The sequence below is a fragment of the Diceros bicornis genome, chromosome 17 (genome assembly GCF_020826845.1).
Source record: "Diceros bicornis minor isolate mBicDic1 chromosome 17, mDicBic1.mat.cur, whole genome shotgun sequence".
Classification (NCBI taxonomy): Eukaryota; Metazoa; Chordata; class Mammalia; order Perissodactyla; family Rhinocerotidae; genus Diceros; species Diceros bicornis.
Genome location: NC_080756.1, coordinates 14,012,173 through 14,028,795, shown reverse-complemented (window position 1 = coordinate 14,028,795; position 16,623 = coordinate 14,012,173). Strand labels below are relative to the sequence as shown.

The following is a 16,623-nucleotide window of genomic DNA, read 5'->3' as shown; positions in this document are numbered from 1 at the left end:
TATAAAAGTGCCTGCCTGATAATGAGTAATAAATATATTTTAATTATTTCAATGACTTTGTCCATAATGATTTTCCTTTTAGTTACCATACATTCAATCATCAATATACTGTACTCATGTTTGTCTCCCTGAATCTCATGAAACAATTTATGCCAGTGTCTATCAAACACTTCCTTTTTGCTGTTAAAGTTTTGGAAATTTCTAAGTAGAATGTGTACTTTTAACCATACAATATTCATAGCATTCTCTCATAACTTACCTTAATACCACAGACATGTTTTACCTGCCATCTTTTGGCTTTCTAATTTCTAGACACTTCTTTCTTTGCAGGTCTCTCTTATGTTCACAGTTCTTAGTACTTCTTTTTTTTTTTGAATTTTTTTATCGAATAAAATTGACATGTAACTTTGTGTAGGTTTAAGGTGTACAGTGTGTTACTTTGATACATTTATATATTGTAATATGATTACCAATTTACTGCTATTTATCACATTACATAATTACAGTACAATATTATTGTCTATATTCATTACACTGTGCATTAGGTCTATATGACTTATTTACTACTCATCACAAGTTTATACCTTTAAATTTTCCGTCTTAACATATACACTCTCTTTGGGTATTTTCCTGAACTCCTAATCTCCAAAAATGATTGCTTGTCAGTCATATATATAACCAAATGCACTCCAAACATAAGAAGTCCAAAATGAGACTCTTGATTTTCCACACTCTCATCCTATTTCTCTCTCTGTGATTTTTATAATCAAACTCGTATATTTACGGAATCTTTCCTATATGCTAGATATTGAAATAAACATTTTACACAGATTATTTATCTGGAGTCTCTCTCCTCCACTGCTCCATATTTCCCCATTCCATCTCTGTCACCAGTCTCCAATTTTGCTGGGAATGCACATAGCCACTGACTTTTAGTTTTTATTTCCCATGAATTTGTATGTGGGGGGCTGTACCACTACATCATGGCATTCAAATCATGCTACTTTTAGATGACCTCTCATTTATTTTTGCTTAAAATAACCTTCTAAACGACTAGACACTATCCAAGATTAAAGCACTCAATACGATGTTTAATGAATACCCATATAAGGACTTCCATTGCTAAATTTTGTAGTCAGGAGAGACTCATTTATTAGAGGCAAATATGACTGAAGTTTCAGAAAAAGAAAATGTAACTGAAACGACAGAATTTATGATGCTCACGCTCTGGCAGTTAGTCGTGGCCCCTCTGTTAGTTGTTTACAACTATTCTTACAGCTACAACCTGAAAATGGACATGACGTAGAAAACCAACACGAGAACCTCTGGTCACTACTGACTGAGTCTGGTCATTCTCCCAGCAACAGCAGCTTGGGAATGCAGAATTTCCTTGAGATTTTTATCTTCAATCAGTTGCATCAACTTCTCTACAGATGCGGAGCTATCACAAGCTTGGGAAATAATTTTTTTTTAAACTTTTAATTATTGAAAAGAAAAGCAAGTTCAAAGGAACTTCTAGTAGCTTTGGAAGAGTTGATGTTCTGAGTTATTCTGCCCAGAGGGAGGATTTTCCAGTTTCAAGCTTGATTCTATTTTACTTGCCAAATCTGCAACAAAAATAAACAAAAAGCCCTTGGTGACCCAGGTTCAAAAATCGCTAATGAATCATCTGTGTAATCATCTTCAATCATCTGACCTTTGGGTAAAAATCAAACAAACCTAAAACAGTAAGAGTGGGAACATGGCCTTTAGAGAGGAGGAAAGCAACAGAAGCAGTTGAGAGACTGGTAGGACAACAGTGACTCTAATTAAAAACAAAACATAGTCCAGCTTCTTTTAACTAATTCTTATCATGTAAAGTAGTTAAAAGATGATAGATCTCCCTCTCTGCCTTTGATTGGCTATGCAACAACAAAAAATTTCAGTGAAGAAAAAGACTTAAAATAGAGATGATAAAAGATAATGTTTTGAAGCGTAGCCTTCCATACTTTTCCTCCTGCAAATATATTCATGTATGTCACGTGTAATAATTACAAATGCATGAACATTAAATGAAAAATAGTTGTACATTGGGATATACAGATTCTCACAGCTATTCTACTCCTTGATATGTGTGAACCGACTTATATCTCAATAATTATTGATATGCATCATTTTAAATCTGTTTAACTTCAGTTCACCGTATTCACGTAATCCTCAGAAATTTAACCAAAGTTTATCAATGTTGTAAATGTATGCTGTTTCCAAAGTTTCACCATTGTAAAATATCACTCTATGAGTAATCACGTTGTTTCCGTTTATCTTAAATCATTTAGCTTCTTTTATGTATTTTACAATTATAAAAAAACTACAAGAAGAATCCTTGTGAAAGTATTTTTATACATTGCCAGAATAATTGCTAGAATTAAATTTAAAATATTGATATTCATATTTAGAACTATGATGTACTAATATTATTATGAGTAATAATTAATATGTTCCTTCAAGTCAAGTGTATGAGTGTCTCTGTGCATATACTTGAGTCCAGAAGGTGTATCTTCTTTTTTTTCTTTTTTTTTGTGAGGAAGATCGGCCCTGAGTTAACATCTGCCAATCCTCCTCTTTTTGCTGAGGAAGACTGTCCCTGGGCTAACATCTGTGCCCATCTTCCTCCACTTTATATGGGACACTGCCACAGCATGTCTTGACAAGCGGTGTATGTGTGTGCCCAGGATCCGAACTGGCGAACCCAGGGCCGCAGCAGCGGAACTCGTGCACTTAACCGCTTGCGCCACTGGGCTGGCCCCAAGAAGGTGTATCTTTTTTTTCTTAAAATCATTATTACTTTCATTTATTCATGGACTAATATTGGTCAAGTCTGTGTTACAGATTTATTAAAGTAAAATTTACATAGAGTAAGTGGACTCTTTTTTAAATATTTCAGCTGATGAACTTTTACAAATATATATACCTCCCTAATCATACCACCACTGTGAAGATAATGTCACTTCCTAGCAAAATCCTCTATTCCCAGACAACCAATGATCTGCTTTCTGTCATTTTAGATTAGATTTGATTTGTCTTTTTCTTGTGTTTCATATGAATGGAATCATGCATCACATTCTTCCCTTATGAGGTTTTTTTATATGTATCTTTACTCTGGCATATATCAGTAGTTCATTTGTATTACTGAGAAACATTCCACTGTTTAGACATATCACAATTTGTTTCTTTGTTCAACAATAGATGGAAATTTTGAATAGCTCTAGGCTTGGATTATTGGAAATAAAGCAGTCATGAACATTCATCTACAAGTTTTTACATAAATGTGTGTTTTCATTTCTCTCAGGTAAACACTTAGGTCTCAATTGTTAAATCAAGTGCAAGTTTTTGTTTGACAAACAGTTTCAAAGTGGTTGTAATATTTTACATTCTCAGAAACAATGTATGAAATTTCCACTTGCTCTAAATCATCACTAACACTCTGCATTCTCAGCCTGTTTATTTTTAATTAAAATTTTTTTATTGAGATAGAATTCTCAATTACTATGTCATTACATTATATAATGTCATTATATTTGTTTCAGGTGTACAATGTAATGATTTGATATTTGTATACACTGCAAAACGATCACCACAATAAGTCTAGTTAACATACATCACCACACAGTTGTAATTTTTATTCTTGTGACAAGAAGTTTTGAGATCTACTCTTAGCAACTTTCAAATATACCATACAGTATTATTAACTACAGTCACCATGCTGTAAATTACATCCCCATGACTTATTTATTTTGTAACTTTAAGTTTGTACCTTTTGACCCCCTTCACCCATATTGCCCACCCCCATCCTTGCCTCTGGCAACCACCAATCTGTTCTCTGTATCTATGAGTTCTTTTTTTTTTTTCAGATTCCATACATACATGAGATCATACAGTATCTGTCTTTCTCTGTCTGATGTATTTCCCCTAGATTAATGCCCTCCAAGTCCATCCGTGTTATCTTAAATAGCAAGATTTCCTTCTTTTTATGGCTGAATAATATTCCATTATATCTATATCTATCTCTATATTTCACATTTTCTTTACCCTTTTATCCATCAATGAACATTTCCATTGTTTCCGTGTCTTGGCTATTGTATATAATGCTGCAGTGAACATATGGGTGCATATATCTTTTCAAATTAGTGTTTTCATTTCTTTTGAATAAATACCCAGAAGTGGAATTGCTGGATCATATGATAGTTCTATTTTTAATTTTTTGAGGAAACTCCATGTTATTTTCCATAGTGGCTGCACCAATTTACATTCTCACCAACAGTGCACAAGCTTTGCCTTTTCTCCACATCCTCACCAATATTTGTTATCTCTTGTCTTTTTTTTTTTTCTTTTATGGCATGGATTTATTTTTTATTTTCTTGTTGTTTAATTTTTTGTTTATTGCAGTATTTGTGGTTTTGATTAGTATTTCCCTGATGATTAGTGATGTCGAGCACCTTTACCTGTTGAGCATCTGTATGTCTTCTTTGGAAAAATGTCTATTCAGACCGTCTGCCCATTTTTAAATTGGATTATTTGTTTGGTTGTTTGGTTGGGCTTTCTTTGCAGGGAAAGATTTGCCCTGAGCTAACATCTGTTGCCAGTCTTCCTCTTTTACCTTTTTTTCCTCCCCAAAGCCCCAGGGCATTGTTGTATATCCTAGTTGTAAGTCCTTCTAGTTCTTCTATGTGAGCTGCCACCACAGCATGGTAACTGACAGACGGGTGGTGTTGTTCCTTGACCAGGAAGTGAACCTGGGCCACCAAAGTGGTGAGAGCATTCAACTTTAGCCACTAGGCCATCAGGGGTTCCTTGGATTGTTTGTTTCTTTTGCCATTGAGTTGTATGAATTCTTTATATATTTTGGAATTAACCTCTTATCAGATACATGATTTGCATATATTTCTCCCATTTGCTAGGTTGCCTTTTCATTTAGTTGATGGTTTCCTTTGCTGTGAGGAGCTTTTTAGTTTGATGTAGTCCCACTGTTTATCTTTGCTCTGGATGCCTTTGCTATTGGTGTCAAATCCAAAATATCCTGGCCAAGACCAATGTCAGAGAGCTCATCCCCTGTGTTTTCTTCCAGGAGTAATGGTTTCTGGTCTTTTTTTTTGTGGAGAAGATCAGCCCTGAGCTAACATCCATGCCAATCCTCCTCTTTTTGCTGAGGAAGACCGGCCCTGAGCTAACATCTATTGCTAGTCCTCCTTTTTCTCCCCAAAGCCCTAGTAGATAGGTGTATGTCATAGCTGCACATCTTTCTAGTTGTCTTATGTGGGACGCCACCTCAGCATGGCCGGACGAGCAGTGCGTCGGTGCGCGCCGGGATCTGAACCTGGGCCACCAGTAGGGGAGCACATGCACTTAACCGCTAAGACACGGGGCCGGCCCCCTCGGGTCTTATGTTCAAATCTTTAATCCATTTTGAATTGATTTTTATGTATGATGTAAGATAAGGGTCCAGTTTCACCCTTTTGCACGTGGCAATCTAGTTTTCCCAACGCTGTTTATTGAAGAGAATATCCCTTTCCCATTGTATATTCTTGGCTCCTTTGTCAAAAATTAATTGAACATTTTTGCCTGAGTTTACTTCTGGGCTCTCTATTCTTTTCCCTCCATCTATGTGTCTGTTTTTATACCATTACTGTACTGTTTTGAATACTATAGCTTTGTAATATAGTTTGAAATCAGGAAATGTGACATATCCAGCTTTATTTTTCCTTCCTAAGACTGCTTTGGCTACTCAGGATCTTTTGTGGTTCCATACAAATTTTAAGATTCTTTGTTCTATTTCTGTGAAAAATGTCATTGGAGTTTTTACAGAGATTGCATTGAAAATGTTGATTGCTTTGAGTAGTAGGGACATTTTAATTAATTCTTCCAAGGAGGCTGCAGTTCTTGGAAGTTACAAGGAAGAACTTCAAGCTTCCTTGATCTCTGATCTCCTCTTCAACTCAGCAAGTTTTCTGTGCCCTAACTTACTCAATTCTATGTTATAGTGACTTATCTGATTGATGACTTTGAAGAAAATCTTGAAAATACTTGAGTAAGAGAATTCTGGGATTTATGATTGATCTAAGCACCAAAGAGCAAACATATTGGTGAAGAATTCTTAGAATATGTAAAGTTTGAGAAACATTCTAGGTTTCCTGGCTTCTTTTGTCTATGGCATTTTGCAAATCCTAATGTGGTAGGTCCAGTAAATTACTCAACTCTTGGGTTGTGACATGAATGAGTGTATTTAAAGGGTAAGGTGAACCAGGAATAAAAGAACACTGGCATAGAATTTAGTCCGATTTTACATCATCAGGTTTTGAGCTTGTTTTAAGATGTGTTCAGACTGCTAATCAGGCACCAAGCAGAAATATAACAAATATCTTCTTCACAGGATGATAACATTATTCCAGCTTTAATTTTTCTTTTACAAATAATTCTCAAATACTGTACAATGTCCACAACATAGATGAGAATTAACAGACACATGTGAGTGAAACAGAAGAAAAGTGGACAAGAGAAACAGACCCATAGTACTGCAGATAACGGAAATACAAGATACAGACTGCAACAAAGCCATGTTTACTATTTTCAAAGAGACAAGAGACAAGATAAAAAAATAAGCATATTATGGAAACCTATTAAAAGCAGCTTAGAAGATTAGAAAGATAACCAAATAGTTTTAATTCTAGAGGAAACACAAAGAGTATATAAGAAAGAATATACTGTATAACTTACAAATTAATAGTGAGATTTCAAAGATAAAAAAAAGAAAAATTGGAACAAACTGAAAGCACTTAACAACATGGTAGGTCTAAAAAATACTTTTTGCACTAAAATAAATGGACTGAAAAGAAGCCACTTGTAAAAGAAAGCATACTGTATCATTCCATTTATATGAAAAGTCCAGAATAGACAAATCTATAGAGAAAGAAAATATATTAGTGGTTGCCTGAGGCTGGGAAGAAATGTGGGGAGAGACGGATGGAGAGTGACTGCTAGTGGGTATGAGGTCCCTTTTGCAGTGACGAAAGTGTTCTAAAACTAAATGATGGTGATGCATGCACAACCTTATAAATATAGCAAAAAATCATTGACTTGAACATTCTCAATGGGTGAGCTGTATTACATGTACATTACATATTAACAAAGCTGTTTTTAAAAAATGGACTAAGTACTCCAGTAAATATAAAAGATTAAAAAATGTTAGATAACTTCCTAAAAATCTCACAGCTAGTAAGAGGGATCACAGGATCTGAATTTAGAAACCATGATCTCAAGGTTAATTTTTAAAACTCTTGAAGCTGACTAAGTGGCTATATTCTAGTCAACATCATGGGAGTGGAGACGAGTTCTGCAAATCTAGGATATAAACTTAAAAGTAAAAGGCATCCACATATTCTGTCTTCACTCCCTTTTTTCTGGTTGGAATGTGGTCATGGTAGTGAGACATCTTAGAGACATGGCAGATGGCAACAAGGTGTAATGCAGCGAGAGATAAAAGGAGCTGGATCTTATCAAGTCTTCAACTGCAAAAGCTGCTATAACAGTCGAGACTTTTCAGAGACAATAAAGCTGATTATTATGCAATATTATTAATTTGGGAGTCTGCTATAGTAGGCAGTTATATCCTGTATAAATTAGGTGGTTATCATATCATTTATGAAAGAAGATCAGAAAGGAGAATTCGTTTAGTGACATTTGGAAGATTACTAATAACATGTAAGTGATAGATGCATATAAGTGTAATAATAAATTGCAGCTCCGTTTTCACTCAGACCACCATACAAAGATAAAAATGTACGAAGCATATTTCTATTATAACCAAAACTCATATTTGATTTCAAACATTTTGACAAATTTAATTATTTTCTCTTTTTTTTTCTGTTGAAAGCTCTAAAAAATTTTTTTTGTTACAAATAATGATTCAACTACTTTTGACATTGTTTTTACAGTTGAGAAAGTCATCAACATATTTGAAAGGCAGGCACTATTCATACCCAAGGGAACAATATTATCAAAGTCTCTGACTTCAATATTGACAAACACTAAAGGATATATATAGAAACAGAGAAAATGTTATGGTGGGGGAAATATAGGGTGTCACTGCATAGTGATTCCTGGTGTTTGGGGGCATGTGGGATTTGGCAGGAAAGAATTCCCAGGAGGAGTGACTTTTTTTCCAGCTTACAATTCTAACATCAGTTCTGATGTATGTTTTTTTCCCACAAGAAGCAATTCTCCAACACCACCCGGGTGTCCTATAATTCAGCTCAATCCTGACACTATCTGCTTGGGGATAGCATCAGATTCCACAGGGTAAGGGCTCAGTCCTACAAGACCACGTCCCTCTCACTTCAGAGGTCAATGGGAAGTCCAGGTTGTCACCCGTGCTTCTATAGATACAAGGTGCTCTTGACTCCCTCCTTGGATTCGGTTAATTTGCTAGAGTGGCTTACAGAACTCAGAGAAACATTTATTTTGCTAGATTAGTGGTTTATTATAAAGGGATATAACTCAGGAATAGCCAAATGGAAGAGATGCGTAGGGCAAGGTATGTGGGAAGGGGTACAGAGCTTCCACACCCTCTCCAAATGTGCCACTCTCCCAGCACTTCTATGTCTTCACCAACCTGGAAGCTCCCTGAAGCCTGTGCTTTTGGACTTTTTACGGAAGTGTCATTACATAGGCATGAATCATTAAATTATTGGCCATTAGCAACTGAACTCAATCTCCAGCTGCTCTCCATCCCTGAGATAAGGGTCCAGGGCTGGGGCCTGAAAGTTCCAACCCTCTAATCACATGGTTGGTTCCCCTGGCAACCAGCTTCCACCCTTAGGTTACCTAGGGGCTTCCCATGTCACTTCATTAACATAACAAAATATACCTTTATTTCTCTCATCACTTAGAAAATTCCAAAGGTCTTAGGAACTCTGTGCCAGACACTAGAAAGACCAAATAGATATTTCTTATTATAAATCACAATATCACACAGCTGATAGATCTTTATTGTTCATGATAACAGTATTAGTGTAATAATTATGATTAATGTGTTGTTTTCTGAGCATATTCTTGTCACCAAATACACAATGGATATTCTGATGCTCTTGTAACCTCAGGCACTCCAACACCGTTCAACTGACCCCATCATATCAACAGAGTAATTAAGAAATGGTCTTTCAGAAAATTTGTAAAGGCAGAGCATGTGCAGAAGAAGAAATCTTGACCTGAAAGATTTGAAATGACCGCTGAACCAAAGATTCTCCTCCCCATGGAACTGAAAGACTGGAAGATGACCAGAACCTCAAAGCTGGACTGTTCTCAGAAAGGAAGGGTCCGTCATTCAGGAAGATCTTGTGTTAAAATCCCTTCACCACCTTACCATAAATGTTTATAACCTCATCACATATATTTAGAACCTTATCATAAATGCTTGAAGCCCACCAATCAAAACCTGTCCCGCCAGTGTTTCCACGTGCCAGCCTATTCTTCCTAAACTCTTAAATTCTGCCCCAAATCCTGAACTGGGGAGACAGATCTGAGGGCACATGCCCCCTGTCTCTCAGCAGATTGATCTCACAAAATAAAGCTGATTTCTTCTCCCAAAGTCTGGTGCCATAATTAATTGTTTCTGCACATTGGTCAAGAGAACCCCGATTTTGTGCAGAAATACTCTTTTCATAAATTTTCAAGGGTGAAATATAGGCATGTTCTAAGGATGTTATAAAACTGTGGAACCTCAAAGGAATGGTTCTTTTTAGTAACAATAGGTATTGCTAAATGATGAGTTGGTAATCAAGTAGAGGAATATTAAGCTTTAGATTTAGGTATTCACTTAAAATCATGTTTATAAAGGCTTCTTTTTTGTCTGAAAAATGAATGTGCCTGTATTTTTAAAAATTTTATTATAGTAAGAACACTTAACATGAGATCTATCCTCTTAACAAATTTTAAATGCAAAATACATTATTGTCTACTATACGTACAATGTTGTAAAGCAGACCTCTAGAGCTTATTCATCTTACTTAACTAAAATTTCATGCCTGATTAATAATTCCCCATTTAACCTCCTCTGGCCCCTGGTAACCACCGTTCTAGTCTTTGATTTTATGAATTTAACTATTTTAGATATTTAAGTGGAATCATGAATTACTTGTCTTTCTATGTCTGGTTTATTTCTCTTAGAACAATGTCTTCAGGCTCCATGTATGTTGTCCCATGTTTCACAATTTGCTTCTTTTTTAAGGCTGAATAGTATTCCACTGTATATGTGTACCACAGTTCATATATCCACTCATCAGTTGATAGACATTTAAGTTGTTTCTGCATATTAGTTATCATGAACAGTGCTGCAATGAACATGGGTGTGCAGATATGTCTTTGAGATCCTGATTTTAATTCTTTTGAATATATACCCAGAGTGGGATTTCTGAAGTATAAGATAGTTTTACGTTTAATTTTTTGAGGAACCCAAGTGACTTTTAAAATGAAAAATGAAGGGGAAAAAAAGAGTGAGTGAATAAAGAATGAGGAGAATATATCTTGACAGGGAAACAGCAGATGGAAAAGTCTAGACATGAACACAGAGGGGAACTGTACATTCAGACTCCTGAAGCCTGGAGTGTGGTGGGGTGAGGGAAATAGCTTCAGATGATGAGCTGTGTGAGCTTCTTCTTCTGGAGGAAATGTGGTAGACAGTGTCTGTTCTTCCAATGTATGTGTTTATATCATAAAAGATCCAATACATTTATGTATAGCTTTTCATTTTCCTCTCCAGAACTTTTCTAAGTTGCCAAGATCCCATAGATCTAGGTGCTTTTATTTCCTCGATTTTTCACTTCAGTTTTTGGCAGGTGTTTGCTTATTTTAGTGACATTCTGTGTTTGCATTTCAATGTATGTGTCTACATCTATAGGGTTTTTGCAATGCCAAATATTAAAATTCCTCAAAATGGTTATTATCCATTTTCACCATCTTCCTTTTAACTTATTTTTTGAGAAAAGCTTAGAACATTTGAAATTTTTGGTTATTATCAGCTTGGTACATGTTGCAAGTCCTAACATTTTTGACTTCGTATTTTAGATGTTTTCCCATAATTTTAATGTTTATAATTCCCTCATGAAAAAATATTTGAGTGCAAGTTAACTCTTTTGCATTCTTTCAAATAGAATTGTTTCTGTTTACCCCTGAGGGTACATGGGGAGTAAGTTTTTGCTGGTTTATTCTCTCTATTTAGTGCCTAAAACAGTACCTGCCCCAAAGAAAGTACCCAATATAAGTTTTTTAGGTGAGTCAATAAAGAAGTCATTGGAAAGCTTTGGATTGGAAGAAACAATGGCAATTATTATTTATTCTTTTGCTGGTAAATGTAAAAATTTATTAACGTATGCTTTTCTCTTTTGATATTTCTAATCTGGAGATATACTTCTGTTTTGTTTGTTTCATTTTGTTTTTTGATATCACTAATTTAAAGGTAAAACCAGAATTTAAATTTTAAAAAACTATTGAGTGTCTGTTTATGGAAGGATCCTAACAAAGGTTTGTGAGGAAGGTGTCACTAGACCAGGATGAATAACCATGTTTTGAATAAGGTAACTTGACTAGGAAATTTGGGAAGTTCACTGTACACGTTCATTTGGCTTCACATTCTCTTATTTCTTGGAAAATATCATGATTCTTTTGATTGAGTTATTGAATGCTTGTTTGACTTGCGTGTTCCTCAGTGTGTAAATGAAGGGGTTCAGCACTGGTGCAATGGAAGTAGTGAGCACTGTCACACCCTTGTTTATGGCCACTGATTCCTTTGCTGAAGGTTTGACGTAGATGAAGATGCAGCTGCCATAGGTGATGGAAACCACAATCATGTGGGAAAAACAGACAGAAAAGGCTTTTTTCTTTTGTTGAGCAGAAGGGAATCCTAAAATTGTCTTGACAATATGAATGTAGGACAGAACTACACACATAACTGTCATAAGGAGGGTCAGCACAGCACAGACTATAACAGTCTGTTCCATGATCCAAGTATTTGAACAGGAAATTTTCAAGGGGGGAGATGCATCACAGATAAAATGATCAATGTTGTTAGAATCACAAAATTCCAGATTTAGGCCTAGGCTAAGTGGCGGGATTATAATAAATAGACCAGCTATTCAACAACAAAAGACAAGTGTTCTTCAGACTGTGCTACTCATAATGATCACGTAGTGCAAGGGTTTGTAGATGGCCACATAGCAGTCATAGGACATGACAGCCAGGAGAAAAAATTCGGTTACGCCAAAGAGGTCAGTAAAATTACTTGGCTGGCACAGGCATTGTAGGTAATGACCTTGTCACCTGTTGCTATGTTATACAGGTATCTGGGAATGCAAGCAGATGTGAATGAGATCTCCAAGAAGGAGAAATTTTGTAGGAAATGGTACATGGCTGTCTTAAGGTGAGAATCCAATAAGATAAGAGAGATGATAGTCAGGTTCCCAGTTATGCTCAGCATGTAGGTGAGAAAGAGAAAGATGAAAATCAAAACCTGCAGTTGAGGGTCACCTGTCAGTCCCAGCAGAATGAATGTTGTTACTGTGTCGTTTCTCATTGCTGACTCCTGACTTCTGTTATATCTGCATGTAACAATGAGACATTTTATTAGACATTATTTGAACAGTATGAAATCTATCATATTAAGGTTTTTCTTACTTGTTACTATTTAAACAATATTTATAATTTAAATGCACACTCTGGAAAGGACTACTTTTGACTCCTATGGGTCTGTCATTTCATAAGAGCAAAGATGTCTTTTGACTTTCAAGAATTCTGTTTGATGTATTTGCTTGACACTTTATTCCTTCTTAAAAGTATTAATATATGACAAACAAGTGCTACTATGCACTCTCTGTAGAGAAGTCTTTGTTCTAGCTCTAGGATTAAAGAATTTTGTTTTCTGTTTCTTTTTTATTGCATATACATGTTTTCTCCTGAACTCCTCTAAACTTGATCATGTGTGCACGCATGCGCGCCCGCGCACACGAGCGCGCACACAAACACACACACACACACACGCACGTAGCTTCTTCAGCTTCCCTCTTGATATTGCCTTCTTCTAAGGTTTCTCTGTCCCTAAGTAATCACTTATAATTCACAGTGGTGCAGAATAGAAAAGGTGTTAGAGCACATTACCCTTAGGCACAGTTCACATTTATACTTTCATGAAGTGTTCTGACAAATAAACTTCAAAGATACTGCAGATGATATGTTTCTCTGACCCTTTAATCTGTCTGTTAGTGTTTTCTTCATCTCTCTTTACTTCTCACCATACTAATATTCTCTCTATATTTTCATCAGTTCCTGTGTTTTGAAATATCATCTTTCAGGTGATCATTACTAAATCTGTATCTTTATTTTGTAATAAAGTTTCTGATTCTCAGATACAACCTACCATATTTATTTGAACATTTCACATGGACTTCAAATTCACTGTGTCACAAATAAAACTCATGATCTTCTCTCTCTCTCTTCCTCCTCTTCTTAATATGTTCCTTTCAATAAAGATAATACACTACATTTATTGAGCACATTCCATGTGACAGGTAATTTAGTAAACATTTCTCACAGGACATCTGTTCTCTGTCTTTGACTCACCGGAGTAACTTCTGTTCTTCCACTGGTTTTCTACTTCATCTTTAAGCCCTCTGGATGGTTTCCTGCAAGTCTGATTACTGTGCAATCTGCAATCCTGTCACCTGTTCCCATAGAAAAAAATGCTTGCTACTATTTTAACACTTAAGAAACAATACTAATTTGTGGGGGTCATGAAATGTGCGTCTTTTTCACAGTACAACTAACATAGCCCGGATAGATTTTCAACTGCCCAATAAATGTTTCTAAATGAATTTATCAATGGCATGATTTCCAGACACCTATGAAGCTATTTTCCTTTCTGTTTGGACTTCTAATTCAAAGCATTTTGATATTAACTTCATTTATTTAAATTTTCTATGTTAGAATCTGTTGTTGCATTTCATTTTTCTTTTGATTTCGAGGAGGATCGACTTTTCTGCTTTCGTTTATTATCTTCACAGCGGATAAGAGAGAAAATGTCTTCTCTTTGCCGTATCTTCCAGTAAAATTCTATCGATGCCATTGCCACTGAGAACATCTATCTGTGAAATGTTAAATCCAGAGGGCATGAGCTTTTGTGAGTCTCAGTTTGGATTAACGGCCCTTCCACAGATTGTTTCAAGGCGTTGACAATAATTACATTAGTAGGGACTCCAATATTTTCATTTTAAAATTAGAGACTCTAGGTTTGAAATTTCCCTAAATAGTGAATTATGAAAAGTTTCCCCTGGAGAGCCCAATTTATCTGTATGTAGACTCACTTTATTGTGTAAACCAATGTGTTGTTGTACTGATGTGGGATGGGGTCAGCTCTGACGATCTAAGGAGCAAAGGCAGTTAAGGCCTCAGGGTTACAGTACCCAACATAAGGGAGAAGAACTGAACGAGGCTCTGTTTATTTTTCCTTCTAAGTTATCACAAGGTATAATAAAAAGGATTTAAAAAATGGCTCACAGTGAAATGTGACAAACCTGTTTTTGTTTATTCTACTTTCAAAAGATAGGTTTGAAATGAAGACAGGGATCTCTAATGAGGATGCGACTTCAGTCAGTGTGTCATTCCTCTGAGAGATTGAGGAGTATGCTTACAGAATTATATGACTATATATCTTATTTTTTGATGTGAGGTAGATGACATAGGTAATATATTTCTGAACAGGTATCAAGTTTTAATCCTTTTAAGTGCCAATATATTCTTGTGCATAAAAATCTCCCAGAAACTGACATTTATGTATCCCAAGGTTTTGCTGCATTCTATAAAAATGAAAAAAAAGTATGCTTTACCAAATACAGAAATTTATCACTCACATTCTCAATTTTTAAAACACTGGTAAAATATGTTTTCCAGAGCAAAATAAAACTCAAATTACACAAAAGTAAATATAATTAAAATGACAAATTTTATCTCACTTACTATTATGACTGTTGATCATGATTTCTGTTGGTTGTTGAAATACACAAAATCTTAAATCTCCTAAATTGAAAACAGTAGTTGAGATGAAGATTTTCATATGAACTTCTGGTCACTTTTGCTTATGAATCCATTCATATTCACAACAACTCTAAGCTGCGTAGACTTCTGTGAACTACATATCATCAAGCAATTACATGGAATTCCTTGTAGTACTATTATAACCATCTCAAAAAACAAAAACATATTAAAATACAATTAATAATTTTAATAATTTTATTTTAATAATTAAACTTAATAAAAATTTAATAATATAATATGAGGGTTGTGGAATGTCAGGAATCTTCTCTAGTTTCAGGAAAGTTGCTATTCTGACCTCTTAGGGCTGTGAGCACATTTACTATATCTAGCTTGATATTTGCTTCGTTTGATAAAAATACAACTAAGTGAATAAACAAAGAGTCCCTGGTAACCCAAGAACAGAGTCACTAATAAATCTTCTGAGTAATAAAATTTGAAGTAAAAAAAGTATGTCAACTACGGGTTCTTTGGAGACAGCGTCCTTGGAGACGGGGGGGGAGGCAGCAGATAAAGGCCAACAGGACCACAGAAGAATCTGGTTGTAAAACACAACTACTTTGGATCACCTGCACCCATTGCCCACCCCCACTCTTGCCTCTGGCAGCCACCAATTTGTTCTCTGTATCTGTGAGTTTGGTTTTTTCTTTGTTTGTTTGTTTTAGATTGCACATATAAGTGAGATCATACAGTATTTGTCTTTCTCTGTCTGACTTATTCAGCACAATGCCCTTAAGGTCCATCCATGTTGTCACAAATGGCAAGATTTCCTTCTTTTTATGGTTGAATAATAATTCATTGTATATATACACCACATTTTCTTTATCTATTCATCCAACAATGGACACTTAGGTTGCTTCCATATATCGGCTGTTGTAAATAATGCTGCAATGAAAATGCAGGTAAGTGTATCTTTTCGAGTTATTGTTTTCATTTCCTTCGGAAAAATACAGAGAGGTGAAATTGCTGGATCATATGGTAGTTCTATTTCTAATTTTTTGAGTGACATCCATACTGTTTTCCATGGTGGCTGCACCAATTTACATTCTGACCAATAGTGCACAAGTGTTCCCTTTTCTCCAAATCTTTGCCAACACTTGTTATTGCTTAGCTTTTTGATAATAGCCATCCTAAGAGATGGGAGGTGATATCTCATTGTGGTTTTGATTTGCATTTCCCTCATGATTAGTGATGTTGAGCACCTTTTCATGTACCTGTTGGCCATTTGTAAGTCTTTTTTGGCAAAATGTCTATTCAGGTCCTCTGCTCATTTTTTAATCAATTGTTTGTTTTTTTGCTACTGAGTTGTATGAGTTCATCATATATTTTGGATATTAACCCTTTTTCAGAGATATGATTGACAAATATTTTCTCCCATTCAGTAGGTTGCCTTTTCAGTTAGTTGATGGTTTCCTTTTCTCCGCAGAAGCTTTTTAGTTTGATGTTGTCCTACTTATTTATTTTTGCTTTTGTTGCCTTTGGTGGTGTTGTCAAATCCAAAAAATCATCACCAAG

General features: G+C 35.5%; 1 pseudogene; it reads right to left on the bottom strand.

The window, feature by feature from the left end:
* Positions 1–11,663: 11,663 nt before the first annotated feature.
* Positions 11,664–12,598, bottom strand: LOC131415978 (olfactory receptor 6C2-like; annotated as a pseudogene).
* Positions 12,599–16,623: the final 4,025 nt, after the last annotated feature.